Here is a 12,582-nt window from a genome sequence, read left to right as displayed (position 1 = left end):
TTTAGCATCGCCTGGGTTGTATTGTTCAGGTTGTTCGTTATCTTTATTTTGTTGTTCATATTTAGCTTTCCTTTTATCCAGTTCGATTTTAGCCGCTGATTGCAAGCTTTTAAATTTTTCCGAAATTTCTTCCATGTTTGTCGAGCCCGAATGATTGAATACCAAATTACGCGGTAAATTTTTTATAGCGGTATGAAAACTGTTGTTATAAATATCGACGGCGATATTAATTTGATCTCTTGTAGACAAATCGTTGAATTTAATTTTGTTTGTTCGATAAATTTCGATTAGGGTAGAATGAAACCGTTCTACGATACCGTTTGAATTTGAACTACTCGCGAAATGTAACTCGACTCCTAGGTCGTTAAGGAATCCGATGAAATCAATAGATCTGAAAGAAGGTTCCTGGTCACTCACAATAGTCTTCGGTCTGCCAAATTGTCTAATGTGTTCTGTAATAGCATTTTTTACGTCCACTATTGTTCTAGTTTCCAAAGGTATGGCATTTGCAAATTTGGAAAACGAATCGACTATGGTGAGCCACTTTTGACCTTTTAAAAAGAATATGTCAATGTGGACTCGATCGAAAGGGTTATTGCCGAAAATGCTTTTTCTTATCAAATTCGGTGGCTTCCTGTCATATTTGGCTTTTTTGCAGATATCACAGGAATCTATCAAAATTTTAATCTTTCGATCAAGTTGTGGGAAGAAATATTTTTGCATTATCTGGATCTTATTTTCTTTGATTCCTCTGTGGCCACGATTATGAGTTTCCCTCACAATTTCATCCTGTTGTTCATCTAGGCGTATGTCCTCTAGAAGGGTTTCTGAAATAAAAACTTTGTAGGGGCTATTAGTTGAAAAATGTTTCCGGTAAGTTTCTTGAACTAATTGAACTAAAGAGATTGGAATTTTGAGGCAACTTGAACCTCTGGGGTTAAGAGTCCGCTTTAATATTTCTACTATTTCTTCTTCCGTATAACTTTGTTTGACTATTATGTGCCTGTGAAATTTGGGAAAGATCTGTTCATATGCCGTAATCTCTATTTTTCCGATTTTAAAAATAATTTGGGTCCTGAATGTGTTGATTGGTCTCTCAGTGCACGGAATCAAGTAATCATCGCTTGTATCCGCTGAGTGTACTGTCATGTCGTCACTTTCATCATCTGAAAGTTCCTCTTCTCGTTCGGAGGGTTCCACGTTTAAAGACATCGATGATTGTGAATGTGCGTTTAATTGATTATGTTTTTTTAGGTTTATCCGAGACAACGCGTCTGCGACGACGTTTTGTTTCCCTGGTTTATAGATTAATTCGTAGTCAAATTCTTCTAAAGCCAGTTTACCTCTTATGATTCGGTGATTTGCATTAGTCATAGAGAAGGTAAGTGGTTGGTGATCTGTAAACATTTTGAATTTCCGTCCGTATAGATACGGTCTGAAATGTTTGACCGCCCAAACGATTGCCAAAAATTCCTTTTCCGTTGTTGAGTATCGTTCCTCTGTTTTACTTAAAGTTCGCGATGCGTATGCTATGGGTCTGTCCTTGCCTGCGGGCCCTTGCGACAGTACTGCCCCTATTGCATAATCGCTTGCATCGGTAGTAAGAATAAATTCCTTGCTGAAATCGGGGTAAATTAACACAGGATCTAGCGTTAGAATTTGTTTACACTTTTCGAAGCATGCGTTTATTTCGGGTGTTATCTCAAACTCCGCGTCTTTTCTAAGAAGTGCTGTCAACGGTTTCACTATTTTAGCGAAGTCTTTTATAAATCTCCTATAGTAGCCTAGCGTTCCTAAGAATTGACGAACTTCTTTTTCTGTTTTAGGGATTGGCCATTTTCTTATGATTTCTATTTTGTCACTGTTTGGTCTTACTCCATCTTCAGAGACAGTATGACCTAGAAACTGCGTTTCTTTTTTAAAAAATTCGCACTTGTCTAGCTGAATTTTTAGTCTAGCTTCTTTAAGTCTTTTTAGAACTTGTGCTAAATTTTTCTTGTGTTCCTGAAGTGAACTGGAAAATATGATTATATCGTCCATATAGACGAAACAACATACTCCAATTAAATCCCTTAGTATACAGTCCATTACCCTTTGAAAAGTTGCCGGGGCGTTTTTCAACCCAAATGGCATGCGAGTAAACTCGTACTTTCCTCCGTTCACAGAAAATGCTGTTTTCTCTGTGTCTTCTTCTGCCAGCTGGATCTGGTGGAAGCCAGAAACTAAATCAATAGTTGAGAAATATGTAGCCCTTCCCAGTTTATCCAAGATGTCGGTAATCTCGGGTATGGGGTACTTGTCGTTGATAGTTTTTTCATTTAGCTTTCTGTAGTCGATCACTAAACGAAATTTCTTGTGACCAGATGCATCTGCCTTTTTCGGGACTATCCATACGGGTGAGGTGTATGGTGAGATTGATTCTCTTATAATTCCATCGTTTAGCATCTTTTTAACTTGCTTTTGTACTTCGCTTTCATAAACGTAGGGATATTTATATGATTTCGTATGGACTGGGATACTATCTACCGTTCGAATTTTATGTCTTATTTTGTGTGTGAATGACAGTTTGTCGGACTCCACGTATAAAACATCTTTGTATTGGTCGATCACCGTTTCAAGGGCTTGTTTTTCTTCCCTATTCATGTGGTCGTCACGAAAGGTATAGTTTGTCATGTTTATTTGCTTTGGCAATTCGGTTAAATCGAACGGATCCTCATCCATTTCGATTTCACTCGAATTTATTTCTTGTGAAGATTTTGAGAAATTTTGAATCGCTACAAAAGCTTTATTATTGCTGCTTCTGTAGATACCAGGTAAAATAGTGAATGAATTGTATTTCTTTTCATTCGCTATTATGAAATCACCGTTCTTTTTGGTTTTCAGTGCGATGTACTGAAATTCTTGTTCATTTATGTTAATTGCTTGCTCTTCAGGGAATTTTTTTTTGCATTTTTATTGTTTTTCGTCCGATTTTCAAGGAATTATTACGAATGTCGATTTGAGCATTTAAGTCTCTTAATGACTCGTAACCTATTAGTCCATCGAAAAACTTGTGGAATTTAAAAATATAAAATTTCAATTTCTTCTTGATCTGAAATGGATCAAAAGAAGCTGATTTGTTTATTTTATGTGTTCCACTTATATTCGTTACCCTGATTCCATTCTCAGTTCTGCAATTTTCAATGTTTACGTGCTCGGGTGAAATATAATTTTTGTTCGCTCCCGTGTCGATCAAAAATTTCATCTCACCTTTCGAGGTTTGAATTATTATATAAGGTACAAAATTGTTATCGCTTTTTATATTTTTCGCCGTGGCTCTTCTACCACGTGAAAATTTAACTCCTCGTCGACGAAGTAATCATCGTCTTCCGAGTTCATAGCTGATTCCTCCAGCTGATTAGAGGTGTCGTACTCATCCTCGTGGTTTTTGCTGAATTCGCTTTCTTGTTTTGGTTTGGTTTCGTGGTTGTTCACCTCCGTACGGGACTTTGCGGTTTTCATTGAAACGTCGTCGTCCACCGGTGGACCTCTAGGGGTTTTAAATTTCCCTGATCCGTTCGGTTTCGCGTTGAACGTGTTACCGTGCTTGTTGTTGCTGTTGTTGTTGTTGTTCGTGTAGTTGGGTTTTGTATTCGTCTGATTACCGTTGTTGGAATTTGAAAACGGTTTTGAATTGAATGAATTGTTAGAGGTTGAACTGGAATGTTTGTTAAATTTTTGCCTGTACGCGGCATTCGCGTATTGCGTTGTTATAGCGTAGGCTTCTTCCAATGTTTTTGGTCGATAGCTCCTCACATGCATAGACAATTCGTCTGTGAGGCCATCTATGAATCTAGTAAGCGTCATCAAGCTTACTAAATTGTTTATTGCCTTAGTTGCATTCTGATAATCTTCCATCGTCGCCGCTGTCGATTTGATAGCGGTGTCGATGGTTTTGATTTTATTATAATACTCAGGAATTGTCTTTTTCCCTTGTGTTATGTAAAATAATGATTGGATGTGTGACGTAAGGTCACGTCTATCCCCGTAGGAATTCAAAATCACCTCTTTAATTTCTAGCCAGCTGTTCGGGTTGCCAGCAGCGATCAAAATCTCTTTGGCTTCGCCCGTAATTTTATTTTTCACTGCCCTGACTAATTGGCTATACACTGGTTCATCTCGGTATCTTCTAAAAAGTTCGAGAGTATTTTCCGCGTCTTCCAGCCATGCATGGGTCTCTTTTTTATTTCCACTAAATGTTGTTAGATTTTTGATTGGGTCTGGAGTCCTGAATTGCATAAAAGGATCATCCGCCTTCTCTTTTAAATTTCTGAGTTGTTCAATCAACTCATTTTGGTTCTGGGTTAAACTTCTTATGTGCTGAAGTAAACCCTCAATTGTGATTGCCGGTTGTGGGGCTGGTTGAGGAGCTGGTTGTGGCTCTTCTTCATAAAGTTCTGGGGCTGCGAGATCTGGTGAGATCATTAAGTCGCGCTCGGCCATTATAATAAATTAACTTCGTTTGCTTTGTATTGCGTATAGATTTGTTGTCAGTATTCACTTACACTGCACTTTCACGGCTAGTTGTTAGTTTTGTTTTTTCACTTTGTGATATTTCAGGTGTCCGCTTACCGCTGGTGGGGGCTCGCACCTCTGAATTAGTATGGTTTTGTTTGTGTTAATCTTAGAAAAATGATTGTGGTTACTTACAGGAAGATTACTGCTTTCATCTCCTGGAGTCTTGGTGTGAAGTGACGGATGGATGGGGTAGGTTTCCAAATGGCGGGATCGGTCCTCTGATATCCGCAAGTCCTTGATGTTCACTCAGGGGTTGTTCTTGCTGGGTGTATCAGTTGTCTGCCATAGACGTGGGCTGTTCCTCTTTGTAGAACTCGGTGACTGTGATACTAGATATTCACTCTGTTAACACTGTTCACTTTGTCTAACCACTTGGCCTTGAGACTGCGCCAATTATGCCGTGATTTATCGCGGGAACTAAAAAAAACTTTATTACTACGATTAACACTTTAATGTCCGATCACTACTGAATTACACACAAGACTGAATTGAAAATTAAATCTAGAAAGCTTAAATAAACTAAATCCGCTGACTCGTCGTTCCTCCGGTGGTTCAATTCTGATGCAGCCTTTGTCCGCGTGGTTCGATCGAATCCTGCAGTCGTCATCGATTGTCAATTTATGGTTTCGTTGCTGGTTTGGTTCCTCCGCTTGTTGCTACGGGCCTCAGCTGGGTTTTTGCTGACGTCTCGGCTCCGGGTGCGCCTAGGCCGGTCGGTCGTGGTGTAACGTACATATGTCATACGGTAAAAGTACCGATTTGAACCAAATTTGGTTATGCTTAAATGACAGTTTTTGTTACCTCTACAAAATATTTAACTAAATAAAATGCAACAATGGATAGTTTCAATTAAAATTTTTCTTGGTGAGTTCAAATTGGGTTTTACTGATAAACTAAGGTTTTAACTCCGCCTGTTACGGTTCTCTTGGTTCAGTTTAGCCTTTACGAATAGACTTGAATTATTAAGAACTGTAGCAGAGGGTCCAAAGCCCCTGTAAAGGAGGATGGTTGCAACAGCTCTTAACCATGGCTGTTGCGTAAAATCCAATGGTTAAAACTCCTAAGCTAAGGTGTTATGTGACCCGTGCCGATGGATGAAGTGGTGGGGGGGGGGGGGGGGGTTTAAGAAATACCCAGCCTCTAACGGAGCCTGTGGAGTACCAGGGCACCCTTCACAGTAATTAGCCCTTACTGCATCACGCGGTTCACTGATGCAGCGGACTCTTCTTTACCCAGCGACTCGTGGGAATTTTATGAACGACAAAACTTCACAAAATTCGGCCACCGGCAGCCTTTCATTGCCGGAACCCATGGACTCATCGGAGCGTAGTCCAATAAAAACAAACGCACCGGGCAGAACGGAGGAGATGGAGCATGAGGATGATTTCAAACTCGACAGCGAATCGCTGGACGGTGGACCCTCTGCTTCATCCTTAATCCTACTTTCTCCACAAGGGAATGACGAAAGTCAAATGGACTTAGTTCCCGGTCCACAGACAACGCCCGATGACGAAGGGAAACCCGAATCATCGGCACTCCTTGTCAAGCGACTTTCAAATGCGCAAAGGCGGCGACTGAGCAAAAATCTTCGCTCCGGTCTCTCGTACGAAGAAGCCAGGAAGCTGGTCCTCCTTCCGACAGAGCAGCCTGCTCAATCGAACCAAGTCGCCGTCAAGCGACAGCGGTCGGACGACTTGGTGTCCCCAAATACCAGTACTAAGTGTCCACAGCCTAAAAAACTGAGGAACGGCACTGGTCTGGGGTCATCGGGTTCGAAGCCGCTCCCGACGGCTACATATAGGGACATTGTGGGAGCTATAAGCCTTGCGGTTACTTCTGCTACCCACCCCAGCTCCCTACTCACAACGGACCAGCTTCAGGCTGTCCGGACCTCCATTCTCGATCACATTGCGGACCAGGAAAATCCAACCACCAAGCCCAAGTTCAACGGTTGCCATCTAAAAAATTCGCGGACTTCGCGGACAGTGCGAACTCTCCGGACGAGAAGATTCTTCGTTCACTCCAGAATCAGAACGACCATCTCTCTACCAAAATGTGGCGAGTCTGTAACCGCAAATTGGTAAAGACCTTGGTCGAACTAGTTCTGGATATTGACGAAGAATCGGCCAAACTCGTTGAGAGTAGAAACAATGAACTGCACTACGGTTTCGGCAAAGCACGCATCCGAAAGGTAAGCGGGAGGCCAAACGTCACAGGCAGGAAAGACTCCGTCGCAATGTCAGGGAAGGTACGTGCGGGTAACTCCTCCGGGAGTACTCTGCCACCACCCAGGCAAAGCGATCCTGCGAATGGGCTAAAGGTTCGCGTGGGAAACTCCTCCGGGAGTGCCCCACAACCACCCAAAGGCAACCCTGCGGTTGGGAAGGTACGCGCAGGATGCTCCCCCGTGAGTGCCCTGTCACCACCCAAACAACGCAACCCCGCGGCTGCTCGGACGGTTCCGCCGAAGACTCGCAAGAGTGTGAAGCATCAACCACCGAACAGTCGCACCCCCCGGAGCCAAAAACCGCCACAGTGTGCGCGACGACCTTCTGTTGCCAATCGACTGCTGCAACCGAAGCCGAACAGTGAGGAAGAGCAACTTCCATCAACCAGCCAAACCGCTGTTGGCAGCCGTCAGCCAATACCAGGATCATCTTCCGATCTGGACAAAGACGGCAACTTCACTGCAAAGTGAGCAGCCTTCGCTGCGTGCAAGCGAATCTCCATCACGCAAAAGGCGCCTCGGGTGTTCTTTGCAGGAGATTCGCCAAAGAGCAGCTAGCGGCTGCATTCATCCAGGAGCCGTGGATCAACGAATCCAAAGTTCTCGGACTTAACGCTCCTAACGGTAGGTTAATCTACTGTGACACGCAGTCCAAACCAAGGACTGCAATTCTGCTAAATAGAGAATTAAAATTTTTACCTATTACAGAATTTATCCAACGCGACGTCGTTGCCGTCACGGTTGAAGTACCGACAACCAGAGGAAAGCAGGAAATGGTTGTCGCGTCGGCCTACTTCCCGGGCGACCAAGGTGATATACCGACACCCGAAGTTGCTGCGCTCGTGCGGTACTGCAAGGCCATCAACAAGCCGTTTCTGATCGGCTGCGATGCCAACGCTCACCACACGATCTGGGGCAGCTCGGACACCAACACCAGGGGTGAGTACCTACTTGAATACCTTACTTCTAACGATGTCAATGTATGTAATGTAGGGAATAACATCACGTTTATCAACGCTATCAGACAGAAGGTCCTTGATCTCACTCTGTGTAGCGCCTCTATTTCTGAAAGGATTAAAAATTGGCATGTCTCCGATGAACCTAGTTTGTCGGACCACAGACACAGCGTTTTTAATATAGAGGCTATCCCTCTGAAAAGAGAGCTGTTCAGAAATCCTAAGAATACCTGATCGATTCACGAACTTTCAGTTACAGCAACATTCGAAATTCAGTTGACCTGAATTCGGCAGCAAATGATCTACAAAACAGAATCATGAATGCTTTCGACGCTAACTGTCTACTAACACAGCGGTCAGTATGCCGTGACGTACCCTGGTGGAATGATCAACTTAGTGACCTTCGTCGGGAAACTAGGCGGTTGTTCAACAGGGCAAAAGTCACGTCTAACTGGGACGACTACAGGGTGTCCCTCACTAAGTACAACGCCGAGCTACGCAAGGCTAAACGGAAATCCAGAGTTAGTTTCTGTGAAAGAATCCAAACTCTGCCGGAAGCTACGCAGCTCCAAAAAGCGATGTCCAAAGACCATACTAACGGTTTAGGACAAGTGAGGAAAGAGGATGGATGCCTCACTGTCACTACCAAGGAAACGCTGGAGGTTCTTATGAACACCCACTTTCCTGGATCGACAGAGACTGAAGAACTGAATAGTGATGGGTCGCAGCAGGACAATTCGAGACATATGGCGTCTCGGGAGTCCATCCTGCTGGCCCGTCGACTGTTCACAGGAGCTTCAATAGGCTGGGCTCTAAGCTCATTCGACCCTATGAAGTCTCCAGGTCCAGACGGCATACTACACATCTTTCTACAAAAATCGGCCGCAGTTATCATGTCCGAACTCACCAACCTCTTCAGGGCCAGCTTTATCCTGGGCCATATTCCGGATAACTGGCTGAAGGTGAAGGTAATGTTTATCCCCAAAGTTGGAAGAAAGGACAAAACCCTACCTAAAACTTTCAGACCCATAAGTCTGACTTCATCACTTCTCAAGTTGATGGAGAAAATAATGGATAAATATATCCGTGATGAGTTTCTTAAAGACTCCCCGCTGAATAAGAACCAACATGCCTATCAAAGCGGCAAGTCAACAGAAACTGCTCTTCACAGCTTAGTGACGTTGATTGAAAAGTCCCTCAGTTATCAGGAGACGGCGCTATGTGACTTTCTTGATATTGAAGGGGCCTTCGATAACACGTCCTTTGCATCAATTGATACGGCTCTTTCTCATAAGGGAATCGACCACACTTCAAGGAGCTGGATACACGCAATGCTCTCTAGCAGAGTGATCACAGCAACCTTGGGAGATTCGTCTGTAACAATGTCAGTGATCAAGGGATGCCCGCAAGGAGGAGTTTTCTCGCCCTTGTTATGGTCACTAGTTGTCGACGCACTTCTCAACAAGCTTTCACAGCTTGGTTACGAGGTCATTGGATACGCCGATGACATCGTCCTCATCGTCAGAGGTAAAGATGACGCAATTCTGTCGAGCCGAATTCAAACGGCTCTGAATACCACCATGTCATGGTGTTTACAGGCGGGTCTGAACATAAACCCCTTAAAAACAGTCCTAATTCCATTCGGCAGACGAAGGAAAATCTCCATCTTTCCTCCAATACTGAATGGAGTGAATGAAGTCAAATATCTCGGAATTATTCTGGACAAGAAACTGAACTGGTCTGTACAACTGGATCATGCCGCTAAGAAAGCGATCTAAGCGATTTGGGCCTGCAGAACTCTGTTCGGTAAGACCTGGGGACTGAAACCAGACTTGGCACTCTGGTCATACAAGACCATTGCCCGACCAAGAATCACCTATGCTGCCCTAGTGTGGTGGCCTAAGGTGAACGAAGTGACTGCGCAAGCCAAACTTAAAAAAGTTCAAAGACAAAGCATGTCTTTCGGTTACCAGCGCTATGCGAACAACTCCAACTGCAGCCATGGAAGCTATGCTTTGCCTACTACCTCTACATCTTCATGTGAAAAAGGAAGCAGAGCTCGGCGCACTAAGGTTGCAAAGAAGGAAAACTATACTTGAAGGGGACCAAATCGGCTACCTTCGCATACTTAGGGAGTTCAAACTAACTCCGCTATTAACCACAGTCTCCGACTGGATGAACGTTAGGACCAACATGGATATTCCATATAGAGTGATTGAAACAATCCGCTCTATGAGGAACAATGGAGGGCCTAATCTTCCACCTGGCATCGTCAGTTTTTATACGGACGGCTCAAAAATGGGATCCCTAACGGGATCTGGTATATACGGACCCGGTATCAGGGAACCGTTTTCCCTGGGAAAATGGCCCACCGTTTTTCAAGCAGAGGTATATGCCATATATATATCTGCGCAAAAATATGTCTGCAACGCAACCACAGACATACGAAAATCGGTATATTCTCGGACAGTCAAGCAGCACTACTAGCACTTAAGTCCGTCAAATGCGCTTCCAAACTTGTTCGGGAATGCATTGAAACTCTACGGGAACTTTCCCGACAGAATTTAGTTTTTCTGTTTTGGGTGCCCGGACACTGCGGAGTCGAGGGTAATTAACACGCTGACGCCGAGCCGTTTCTGGGTACGTCCATTTCCGCTATCAAAAGCGAACTACTAACTTGGGAAGGGCTAGAAATAGTATCCCTACGGCAACAGGCACAGGGTTGTAGACAAGCTAAACAGTTTATCTATCCGAACCCTGGAACCGCCAGAAAGCTATTAAGTCTAAATCGTAGTGACCTACGAATAATCACGGGACTCCTCACCGGACACTGTCCCACTTTTTATCATTTAAAGAAAATCGGCGTAGTGTTGAACGACACCTGCCGATTCTGCAAATCTGAACCAGAGAGTTCAGAGCATTTGCTTTGCTCTTGCGAAGCTCTTGCTTCCTCTAGGTACAACTTCTTAGGAAGCTACCTTTCAACTCCATACCAAGTGTGGAGCTCTAATCCCAAACAGGTAATTAGTTTCATCAACTATGTTGTACCTAATTGGGGTACAGGTTTACAACAAAACAGTTTTACTCCATCGATGAGTACGAGCAATCCGTAACCTGTGCACAGCAATCGGGGCCCGCCACAAAAGACAATCAGCAAGTATGTCACAGTGGCTTTTAAGTACCCAGTGCCCTTCAGGCATACAGAAAAAAAAGGTTTTTGAATGAGATTTCATGTAAGCAAAAGTGTCTGAAAAAAAATATGTCTTCTTCCGTACATTCAAGCTCACAATAACCTTTGAATATTAAACAACGGCACTACACTGATCTCGAAGTTGCAACCTTTTTAGAGAATACCATTTCAGGATATGTTATGTGGTCTCATATATCGCATTCAATATTTTGTTAGAGAACTACTTTTCATTTTTCATATTTATATCAAATACATTAGCATGGTTTTATTTAGTTTGTTTAGTTCAATATGTTTTGCAAAATAGTGTAATTCAGAATACTTTTTTACAGTTAATACTTGAATACGGGTATGCCAAAGATTTGCGCTATGATCCAAACCGGTGCATTTACCCTAAAGTGAAAATAACGAACAGCAAGCGAGCGCAAAGGCAATGGTTTTCCTTACGTAGGTATGAAAACTTCGTTAAAAACAGTGAGATGTGTATGAACCTTTCACAGTCATTCTGAAGAAAAAAATTTTGGAAGCAATATTCTCAGAAGAACCAATTTTAGTTAATTCGGTGCGTATCTTTCCCTCCGACAAGCAACCCTTTCTACATTTGCCTGCGGTTAAACAGTCCTTATGGCCAGATTGCGATATCACATATTATCGTCGAAGCCGCTCACACACACTCTGTCATAAGATTTTACTTACTCTTTTATATTAGATCATAAATTTTACTCAAAATCAACCAAAGCAAACGTTGTTTGCTTATTTTCATGCTTGCAGGTATGTAGATATTTTGGTAGACTCTTGGTTCCTAACCCAAACACAATCCCCATTCTCCACCCTATACCTTCATTTTTCAAATTTCCCGTTTCTCGAAGACAGAGCCTGAGCCGAAGATTTTCAAAGTATTTCTGAAGCAGGAGATGTGAGCAAGTTAAACTCATAAAAATTACACCACACAGACACAAAAAAAAATACACAAAGCAGCAACGGAGAACAGGCAAAAGCTGAGCTTTTTTTATCAACCTTTCGTAATGTAAACCATGAAGTATCTGTGGGTTGGGAGGTTTTATTGTTGGTACGATTCAGGGTAAAGCATTATGGTTCTCAAATATGAAATTATCTTCGGGAAATAATTTTCAGCAGATTTATGCCTTACTGCTGTTCAGTCTGCATAGATAGCTCTACCTTGCGATGGCTGCCAAAAGCTTAAGTCTGGTGCCGGTATAAGTCAGAGATAGCGCACACAAAGTTCTAATAACTTTATGCCCAAATAGGGCGACTATGAAGTCGTATTCTGAGGGCACTATTCAATCGAATGTTATTTGCCAGTGCTAGGCATTGTAACTGCACGGTCTTTTATTTTTGAGGAATATAAAATGAAAAAAGGTTAACGAAAAAGCAAGGTATAATCCTTAACGAAAAGCGTTCGCTAAAAAAATTCCTGGGAAGGGCAACAAAAAATTCACACGCAGAGCAGAATTCATGAAAATTATTTACCACCTGACGATTCTGTATCAGATCTATCAAGCAAATTTTAACCGAATAATTAACAGTTACTTCCGAAATATGATACGAGTAGAGATGAGGATGGCATCTTCAAGCTGTTTCGTTTTTTGTGAAGAAGTGCATCACAAATGAGATAAGAACTATGTGTATGTGCT

This window comes from Wyeomyia smithii, chromosome 1, assembly GCF_029784165.1.
Source record: "Wyeomyia smithii strain HCP4-BCI-WySm-NY-G18 chromosome 1, ASM2978416v1, whole genome shotgun sequence".
NCBI lineage: Eukaryota > Metazoa > Arthropoda > Insecta > Diptera > Culicidae > Wyeomyia > Wyeomyia smithii.
This window is presented reverse-complemented; position numbering follows the sequence as displayed.